Source organism: Tupaia chinensis, unplaced genomic scaffold (assembly GCF_000334495.1).
Source record: "Tupaia chinensis unplaced genomic scaffold, TupChi_1.0 Scaffold143796_1, whole genome shotgun sequence".
Lineage (NCBI taxonomy): Eukaryota > Metazoa > Chordata > Mammalia > Scandentia > Tupaiidae > Tupaia > Tupaia belangeri.
In genome coordinates this window covers 8,187,042-8,197,624 of record NW_006203646.1, presented here as the reverse complement: position 1 = coordinate 8,197,624, position 10,583 = coordinate 8,187,042, and the positions used below count along the sequence as shown (strand labels likewise).

Below are 10,583 nucleotides of genomic sequence, written 5' to 3'. Positions count from 1 at the left end.
GCTCCTTGAATGAGTAGAAGTAGCATCAAACCATCCTCTACTTCTATTCCAAGGGGACTTTGGTCTACCAAAATTTCCAGTCTCCAGGACCCTAGCAATTGTTCTGACCCCATAACCAAGATATGAAACTATTGTGCCTGGGCCTTCTTTGCCAGAAATGTTCTACCTCCTTCTACTGAAGGCAGAGGATGTGCTGTCAACTGCCCTTTTCTCAGAGGGCTTCTTCTGGATCCCAGGTATCAAAGCAGAGTTTGAGATACATTACACGGCTGGGTCAACAGCAGCCAGAGAGCCTGTGGACAGGGAGGGTCCCCAGGCACCCATGGCAGCTGGACTTTGGCCAGTATCTTCAGCAGTAAATGGTGGACGTTGCTGGTTACTCAAAGTGATATAGTGATACTCATCTTGCTATGCTAGAGGAGGAACTGTGTGAGTGTGTTGGGTGGGCAGTGACATGGTGGGGCGGGCCAGATGGAGTATTTTAGAGTATCACTTTGTCCGTGCATATGCTCTTGTTCAATGAATGATGTGAATGAATACTGTCTGTGCTGAATAACATAAAATAACATTGGTAATGTTATTTATGTTATTTCCCCCCCTGGTTGAAGAGGTCCCGTAAACCTAGCGGTTTTGAAACTCAGTGAGCAAGGCGTCTTAGACAAGCTGAAAAGCAAATGGTGGTACGATAAAGGGGAATGTGGAAGCAAGGACTCCGGAAGTAAGGTCAGTCACCGGCTACAGAGGTCACGCACACCTGTAACAAAAATGCACAGTGTTGAACAGTATCCACGAGCCTCAGTGAGGCCTGGAGGTTTTAGAGAGGTGGGCCCCACCAGAGTCTTGATGTCCTAGAGCACAGGGAGGGTTGAAACCTAGAATATCATCATAACAGTGTTTTCCAGCCCCATCACACCCCATCCTCTGCCTTCAAAATGCCCCATTAGCCACTGTGTTCTGGAAAATGGAAACAAACTAGTCAAGAGCTATGCACAAGGTTATTACCTCATGGCAGGTGCTTGCTGCTATAGGACAGGACAATGCAGCACCCAACCTGGGATAGTCCTTTTGCCACTCCTAGTCATTTACTCAAGATGATGGTCTGGACGTTGCTCGGAGAATACTGAGTTCCTTTAAAAAAAAAAAAAAAAAAAAACCTTTTTTTAAAGTATTTATTTATTTATTTTGGCAAGTCAGTCATCAAGCATTTGGAATGGTCCCTTAACTCTTAAATTGAAGATGCCCCTTGATTTACAGAATAAAAGGCCTTTAGTCTCCAAGTGGGGATCTCCATCCAAGTGTGAATTTGTGATTAGTTGAAGGAAGTGAGTCTCATAACTCAAAGTCATTGTCTCCATCATGAAATCCAGACTTTAGAAATGAAAGAGAACCTAGAAGGAATTTAATGTCACCTTGGTAAAACTTCAGTCATTCACTTACCACCTATGTGATTATTGGCATCATGTGTTTAAATCTCCTACCTTTGTTACTACTTTAATTTGTTCATATAAAAAATTGCAGCATTACCATCGCAAATAAATAATCAGTATTTCTGGCAAAAAAAAAAAAAATAGAAGGCAACTCAAAAAATAAATACAATGACCAAAAAATTTAATTGTTATTGGTGCAACTGAGACCTGCCCATTCTTAAAAAGGGAGAAAAGCAAGTTATTGAATGGTGTTAAAGTTGACTGGCATCAACCTAGGCTTAGTCAGAAAGATTTAAAAAAGATTGGTAATAATTGACATTATTCCTCACTTCATGGTAAATGCTATTTAGTTCAGTGCATCATCTAATGCCATGTCCCATACCATCCAGAGGCAAGCAACCCTTACTTAGTGACTTGCCCAAGATTTCTCACTGTCTTCGTGACAAGTCTGGGCAAGAACTCAGCTTAGGTTTTCTGCCTCCCAGCCCTTTCTGTTTTCATACTGTCCCACCCCCCTCCCAGGGTAAGTCCATTCACTCTGCATGTATTGTTCTCTCACTGTACCCTCAGCAAAGCCTGGAAGGCAAATGGACTGAAAACCCCCACTGTGTAGAAACCCCCATCCCTGCCCTTCTCACAGGTAAAGAGCACTGGCTACCTGGAAGGACTGGGAATTCACACAGTGATCCTCTGTTCCACTCCCTCCCTCCCCTACTCACTGAATGTTCTCACATGAAAGTTGCCCCCAGGTAGGCAGTGTCTTCTCACCAGTGAGAAAGAAACCCCATTAGACAAGAAAATACAGACATCATTTAATCATCCCCAGGCAATGAAGACTTTATGACTCCAGCTATAATAGAATCCTGCCTAGGATCAGGGTTCCTGACCTCAGTAAAGCAGAGTAGACAATAGCCTTAAAAGATCCAGTGATATCAAGGTGAATTTCCTGGGAGTCATATGTGCTCAGCAGACGATAGTTACCCATATCAGAAGTCGAATATTGAAACACCCTGGGATCCTATCTGAAGTCCCTAAGCCACACATCCTAAATTTCCCATCACTGCCCTAGATGAAGAGACTGGAAAGAAACAATGGATTTTCTCTTAAAACTAATTTCCAGACCTTAAGCCAGAAGCATCTCTGAGAACAGCAGGTTCAATTTTCCTGACACAAAAAGATCCCTGTTCCCAATGCATAGTTCAAGCAAATGAACCCATGGTGAAAGCTATATGGAGACACCCACTGTACCCTCAGAATGGTGATTCTGTTTCTGGAAAATTCCTTCCACTTTGGAAGAGGCCTCAGCTTCAAGCTCAGCCAGGCCTTGGGTCCCCTCCATGATCCACATCGTCTCCTCGGGTTCTCTGCTGTGATTTTGTTTTGAGTCAGGATGTTCTGCAGTGCATTGTACAGCAGCCGGTCCCTGAGCACATGCTGCTGAGAAGAGCCGCCCCCACAACCGTCACTTTCACAGTATTTGCTTTGCCAATTATTAGTACAATGGGCCAATTCTCATCCTGTGTAGCTCTTGGGGAAAATATGCAGGCTAGGGAACTGGCCTAGATTGGAAATGGAACAGCAGAAGTTGCCAATTAACATTAGTGCTTTCTGCATCCCCTAAAGGGTTAGTCTCTAGGGAGAATTTATAAAAGGCATGATCTCAGGTCCTCTAGGAATTCTGTAGATGTCTCTTAGCTCTTGAAATTCAGATGAGTGTCAAAGGTCACTTGGTCTAACTCTGTGTCAAGTTCCTAAGTCCCTTAGATGACCTCTTCAACTTCTTTCTCAATTTGCCTATATTTGAGGAACTCAGTGCTAAGGAAGTGTATTCTGCTTTTGGATAGCTCTCTTTACTTGAAAGGTCCTCCTTTCATTGAGTCGCATACACTTCCCGATCAGGTATCTGGTCTTAGCTATGTGTGAGCCTTGAAAACCATCAGCCTCTACTCCCCCCAAAAATAGTCATCCATCCAGGTACATGGTTCTGAGAGAAAAAAAAAAAAAACAAGAGGTTTAGGAAAGCACAAAACAGAGCCTACTATAACAGCTAGGCTATTAGGTAGAAGAGGGTTTAGAATTTCTGTGTAGCCCTGATAGGCAAAGTCAGTTTATAGATTCAGCATGAGGAGAGATTGCAGGAGGCAGTCTCTTCTAAAATGTAGCTGTGAGCCTATCTGAAAGTGTGTGGCATTTATTCTGGTGTGATGTAGGGACCAAAAGCTGCATCCTTTGCTGTTCACTCTCTCACCAGAAAGATAAGAGGAAATGGAAACATTTGGAGAAATGGTAGCTTAGGCCAATTAGGCAGGCCTTGGGGGAAGGACACCTCTAGTCTCGATGGGACAGACTGGCTTCAATGGCCTTGGCGTCTCCCTAAAACTTTCTACTTTTGCCATAAAGCAAGCTCCAAGTGTCTTTGCTGAGGCCTGGCTCAAATAACCTCATGAAGGCTTGAGCCAGACCCACATTCTTAGAAGGGATGTTGGCTGAGAAATACAGAGAGATTCTGGGATAGGCCCCCAGTACCTGGGAAACGCAAGGAGAAATATGAAAAAAAAAAAAAAAATTCCTTTCCACATGAGGCAGCAAATGAAGACAACAACTTAAGGAAGATAAAGGGATGCCCATTACCATAGCAACAAGCCCAGTGATTCTGAAAACAGGTGCTTTTTTTTTCTTCTTTGTGTATTTTTTTTTTTAAGCTGTCACTCTTCTCAGTACTGTCACTCTCTTTCCCCACTCCTGGCGGGAAACAAGTTGTGACTTTTCACTCCCACTAACAAGCTGCCTGTTTTTTGAGGAGTACAGCTGGTATGGGATAAGAGTAGAATGGGATCCCCTGGAGGGGTGCTCAGGAGATTCAAACTCTGTATCTTCTCTTTTCTTGGTCATAGCTTAGAAGCTTATAACTTTCCTGTACAGCATAAACATAGGTATATGTACATAAATCCTCAAGGAAGCCCTCTCTTGTATGGGACACTGTGTCAGTGGAGGAATCAAAGTTCTTATCCTCAAATAAAAGGGATATTTGTTCCTGCCCCAACATGTCCATTAGAGTCCACCAAGGTGAACTGAGAAGAGTCGATTGTGGCAACTGAACAGAAGACTGTGGTCTTTGGCCTCCTCAGAAAAATCAGAAAGCTAATGTCACATGTAAGGGAAATCTCGAAACGTTGTCTAACTAATGTAAACTCCATTATCTGGATGAAGGCTACACCAATGCCCTTTTTCCTACACCCTGTTCATAGGACCTACGTTCCTCCTTGATTTCAGAGATCTTCCCTGATTCCTGCGACCACAGAAATTGTGTCAGCATAAAGATCAATGACACTGTGTGTCTTATGAGAGATGGCAGTTCCCATACTAGCTAACTGTCTGTTTATATGGGATGTGTTCCCATGCTGCGATTTCCCTGGACCGGAAACCTTCAGAAGCAAGAAATGATCTCTACCTCCAAACCATTCATTCATTCATTGGATCATCCTCCTTCTGCAGTTGTATAGAACATGCCTCTTTCTTCTTTTTTCATATGAAGATCTGACCTGAATTTCTTCCCAGATATACCAAAAGTGAATGCTAGATCTTTTAGAGCCAAGGAGGCAGATATCCTCTTAAGGGTCTTTTGAAAATAGTAACAGAAAAAGATGCCCACCATTCCCTTATCCTTTGAAGGCCATTCATACCCAAAATGAACTTAGAAAAGACCATAAATAAGAAAACAGCGGGTGACCAAGAGGAGTGAGGTGTGTTTCTGTTGTAGAAAGGGTGATCAGTTTATGAAGTTAGCAGCCTCCAGCCTTCTTGTCTACCACCAGGCCTGTTCCCTCTCCACTTGCTCTGAGTATCACTGTCAAGCACTCTTTACTGAAGTGTAAGCTGATAGTACATTAAGATACCTTTCTGTATCACCCCTATCCCAGTTCAAACAAAAGAATTTTATAGGAACTTCTGTAACCTTTAGCTCCCCAAGGACTCTAAAGAATTACTATCTAGAGGAAGAATTATGTATCTCCTAAACAACAAATAGGGAGGCATTTTGAGTGATCTGAAAATCATGAGAAATGGGAATATGCTTGTTCAGCCACTTTTTGAACCAAGCACCAAACTCATTCTGCACATTTTCTTTATCAGTTCGTTATACCAGAGAAAGAGAAATTTTGCCCATTTGAATCCTTTGAATAATCATTTCCACTGCTTCCAAAGCCAGGCTGTACCTTGCCAAATGTAACCTATATTCAAGAACCATCTGCTTTAGCAATACAGGAAGCCATCAAGGGGGTGTGTTTTAGATAATCCTACAACTCTGCTGGCCAAGGCTGCTGTAGGGGAGGGAAGGCATGCTGCTGTTGGCCAACTGCAGTCCCCAAGCTCAGACCTGCTGAATCCTGTACAATGCACCAAGTAGAACTAGGGCAGCGGCACTGACTTGGTCAATGATTCCTTTCTACATGTTCAGATTTTAATAGGCAGATATTTAAGGAGTCCTAGGGTAACACAGTCCACCCCTTATGTGGTTCATCTATATACCCACCTGAAAAGGAACCCATGGAGATTATAAAAACCACATCCTATCCAGGGCCATTAACCAGTCAATGATAATGTGTACCTGTGTTAGCTGAGAAATGCATTTCATTTTAATTCAATGAGACACTTGTTGTACCTTAACAAATGGTATAAACAAAGGAGTTTAAGCCATCATAACATCTGAGATGAGTACTTATCCAGGAATCAAAGATATTAATTTACGTGTGTCAATATTTTGACTGAGTAGTACCCCTTTCTTCCTCAGCCATTAACCCTCACCATGACCACCAGTGTTGTTTGATTGTTCTCAGCTCTTCAAAAGATGTTATTCTTTAGTCCCTTACTTTTGAACCCCACTGGAGGTGATAGAACTCAAGGATGATCTCATCAGACCAAGGGCCTTCTTCAGGCTCCACAAAATGATCTTCGTTCACCTCATATTGGACAATAGTTCTTGTCCTCAGGCTCCCAGGAATTAAGCACCCTGCTAGAGACCCTGCTCATCAAGAGCCAGGGAAAATGTTTATAACAGGCAACAGAGATTTCTAAATTCAGCCACCTGGGTCTGCCTACAGTGTTTTTTAGTGAGTACTTCCAACAGAAAAATGACACCAATTAAGCATAATTATTAGGATTTAATAGAGCTATTTTTCTATTGTAGTGCCTTTTTACTATTCCAAGCCCCCCAGTTTTTCTCCCCTAATTTGGGACTCAGAGCAGTAAGTTAAAGATATATATCAGTTGCTCATTATACGTACAATAACTGTCTTATTAAATTGAAATCAAATGCACATCTAGGGGAAAGTTCATTTTAAGTATCAACTCTCAGAAAAACACTTGGCGATATAAACAATGAGTGAGGCTAATGTGTTGCGGAGCAACAGAAGGGATGAGGGGCTGGAACCAAGTTGAAAAAGGAAGGGACATAATTTTCTGAAAGAATGGGCTAAGCTCAAGAGAAGATCTTGGTAGAAGCTGCCCTGAATCTTGAGGTATCTCTTGCCCTTAAAAAAAAAAAATTTTTAAAAATTGAGGAGGGGGGAAATGTAATTAAAAATTTAACATAATCAGGGAAGCTTGGAAAATTGTATATAAACATACTATTTTTGTGGGGAATGTTTAACACTTGATCAATGTATAAAACCAACCATTATGAATGTTAAGAGGGTGAGGGGTTGAGTGTATGTGTGTAAATATGCTATTGTTTGGGTGGTCTTTACCCTCCTCACTTACTTGACTCTCCCACCTCCCTTTCCCTGCTCCTTTTCCTAGGACAAGACGAGTGCTCTGAGCCTCAGCAATGTGGCCGGCGTATTCTACATCCTGATCGGAGGACTTGGACTAGCCATGCTGGTTGCCTTAATCGAATTCTGCTACAAATCCCGTAGTGAATCCAAGCGGATGAAGGTGGCATCGTCTTCCCAGGCCTTTTTCCTGATCTTTCCTGTGATATAGCTGGGTTTCCTGGGTGTCCCTTTGCTTGAAAAGTTGGGAAGTGAAAGGCAGTTGAGGTCACCCCAACACAGAGAGCATAAAACTGTTAAGAGAAAGGTGATAGAGACAGAGGCAGCCTTGAGAAAAGGAGGAGGATGGGGTGTGTCAGGACAAACTTAAGGCTTGAGAAAACAACAGCATCAGCCAGAGATGGGTTGGTGAGATTAAAGGGTAGGGGTTTGAGTGGAGGGTCAGCACAGCTAGAGGCAAAAGGGATGACTACAAAGGCTGAGTCTCTCTGAAGTCTCATCAATAGAAATGCCATTCCCAAATAGAGGAACTGTCTACACTCTGCTCTGTGATGATTTTGCCACATGCTTGCTGAGTTAGGTCTTTTCTTAGTCTCCACATCATGAGATAGACATTGGTAAAGGGGGTCATATGCAGAGAAAGGTAAGCAGATTAGATGATCTCCAAACTCCATCAAATATCACTGAAGGCAACAGGAGAAGAGAAGAATTATGGAAGATTTCAGAGTTGTCTATAAAAATATGAACACTTTCCAGGTGGGAAAGAAAACAGGTTGGTTTAATGGGCCCCCAAAGTATACAACAGAAACTAATGACTAAAAGCAATGGAGGATAGATGTTAACACAATAAGCAAAACCAATTACCCCAATAAGTCACAAGCTCCCTGGCAAGGAAGGTATACCAAGTAGAGTATGAATCATTCATGACAAGGATATGGATTCAAGTATCCAAAAGGAACTTAGTGAATGACTTTTAAACTCTCTCATATTCTATCATTTAGCAGAAAAATATTTATGGAAGTTAATCATGTAAACAACACCATGAGCAAAGGATGAGGAGGCAGAGAAGACAGAGGTGCAGTCTGTGACTTATCAGCACCTTTGAATTTCAATAAAGAATGGGCGCAGAAGGGGCAGCAAGTGGTGTGGTAGTTAAGGCACTAGATTCCTACCTGGCTGACCATAGTTTGAGTCCCAGACTTGACAGTTGGAAATCACACCAGGCATGTATGTGTATGGCTCAAAATCTCAGTAAGAGAATAGAGGGAAAGGGGTCTTGGCATGGCTATCCCCCTGGGGGGAAGGGGGAATTTCTCACTTTCCTCTCACTATCCTTGTCTCTCTCCAGAAAGTGCAGGAGCACTGTGAGGCAACCTATGATAGAGACAAGACCTGTAGAAATTTAGAGAAGGGAGAAGTTGGAGAAGGCTTCTGAGAAGAGAGAAAAATTAGACAAGAGAGACCTTGACCAAGAAAGGGAAAGAAGTGCAATCAGTGTGGTGATGTGCCAGTGGTGGTATATTGACTTCAGCCTCTACCCTGGCCTGACCAGATTAACAAGATCCCTTGGCGTGATTTGCTTTCCTAGAATGTGCCACAGGAGGTGTACTTGCATCAGACAATTGCTGTCAAGCTCAATATTCCCATTATTGGATTATAAACATAGCCTCCTTCCCAGCCTCTCCCTGCCTTGGGCTGTAAGTCCTACACATATCTCCAGGGTAACCCTTGACAAAGACATGCTCCCTCTGTATGGAAATTCTGATTTCAGTTCTGTACATGGGAAAGTAAGAATGGAGGGGAAGGAGTGCCTTCTGTCCTGGCATTCAGACCTTCTGTCCTGGCATTCAGTATTTTCATGGCATGGCTCCAGCCTGCCCCCACCCTTTCCAGACAATCTGCTCTCCACACATACTCCATGTTCTAGCCACCCACTTCATGCTTCCTACCCATGTGCCTTTTTGCAAGTTGATCCCTCACCCTGTCTTCTGTTCCATGAGACCCATTTCAAAGGCAAATTCCCTAAGATATAATAATGATGTAAGTGTCCCAAACCTAAGGACACCTCAGTTCTCAGCTTGCCCACCACCAGGTCCTTTCAAAAAGGCATTAACACAACAAAGACATGGGCTTCAGACCCTAAACCCAGTGTGGACCTCCAGGGAGCTTGGCTGGATAAGCAAGTACTCCTAGAACCTACATAAGTCTTTGACTATCCCACCTAAAATCATAAGCCTAAAGACACTCCTACCTCACCATCCAAAGTGAGAAAAGGCTACTCAGGTGGCAAAGCTGTGAGGGGTTGTCAGGACAAGAGCTAAGTGAGCTACAACCTTTATAATCCTTCAAAACATTTCCCATGGACCATGATTCAAATCAGAGGTCCAGAACTGGCCCAGAAAAAGAACATGAGAGTTTCTCCTCACCACTCCCCCAGGACACATTGTAGTGTCATGGGTAGAGAACAATTTCCAGAGACTCGATGTTTGGTCATAAATCCTATCTGCCCTGTTTGTTAACTCTGTCATCTTGGATAAATTTTAGTAACTTTCTGATTCTCATTTTCTACAAAATGGGAGCTGTGGTAATTCATATTTCATAAAGTTGTTATGAGAATTAGATAAAATGGGCCAGGCCAGTGGGTGGCACAGAGATTAAGGCAGCAGGATCCCACATGGCCAACTTTGTGGTTTGAGTCTCAGACTGGCCACCTGGAAAACACATTGGGAGCATGTGCATGCACGCCCAAGATCCTGAGAGGAGAATGGAGGAGAAGGGATTGTGGCATACCCATTCCCTGTGGAGGATGCTTTCTCACTTTCCCTCTCTGTCTCTCTCCAGTGAGCACATGCACCCTATAGCAAAAAATTAAAATTAAATAATGGATAGAAAGGGCTTAGAAAAAGTACTGGGCCACACGAAGCCCACAATAAATAATAATAACAATGATAACTAGCATTTATGATAATAGTTATTATTATTCACCAGATACATCCTCCTTAAAACTTTTACTGCCCCTACTTACTAGGACTCTTTACTTGCTAGGAGTTATGAACTATATGCAGTGTGAATGCCCTAAGGTAAGAGACTGCATCTGATTTCACACACCTGAAATAAGTATTAATAAAATTAATGTGGAATTAGGGCAGGTAGGTGGAGTGGAGATTAAGGTGCTAGATCTCACGTGATTGACTATGGTTCAAGTGTTGGACCCCAAGACTTGAAAATCACTTTGGACCCTTGTGTGTAAATGCCCAAAATTCTGAAAGGAAATTAGAGGAAAAGGAATTATGATGTGGCCGTCCCCTCAGGGGTGATTTCCCTTTCCCCTCTCTTTCTGTCTCTCTCTCTCTAGTGAGCGTATATGCCGTACAGCAAAAAAAACAAA

General features: G+C 42.8%; 1 long non-coding RNA gene across 1 annotated transcript in view; it reads left to right on the top strand.

Moving 5' to 3' along the window:
- The first annotated feature begins 523 nt into the window (after window positions 1–523).
- The window catches only part of LOC102483485 (uncharacterized), a 19,183-nt gene continuing 9,123 nt past the window's right edge, over window positions 524–10,583 (top strand). The window contains exons 1-2 of the long non-coding RNA XR_336946.3: window positions 524–723; window positions 7,224–7,358. This is a non-coding gene — a long non-coding RNA (uncharacterized LOC102483485). The remainder of the gene's footprint in view (window positions 724–7,223; window positions 7,359–10,583) is intronic.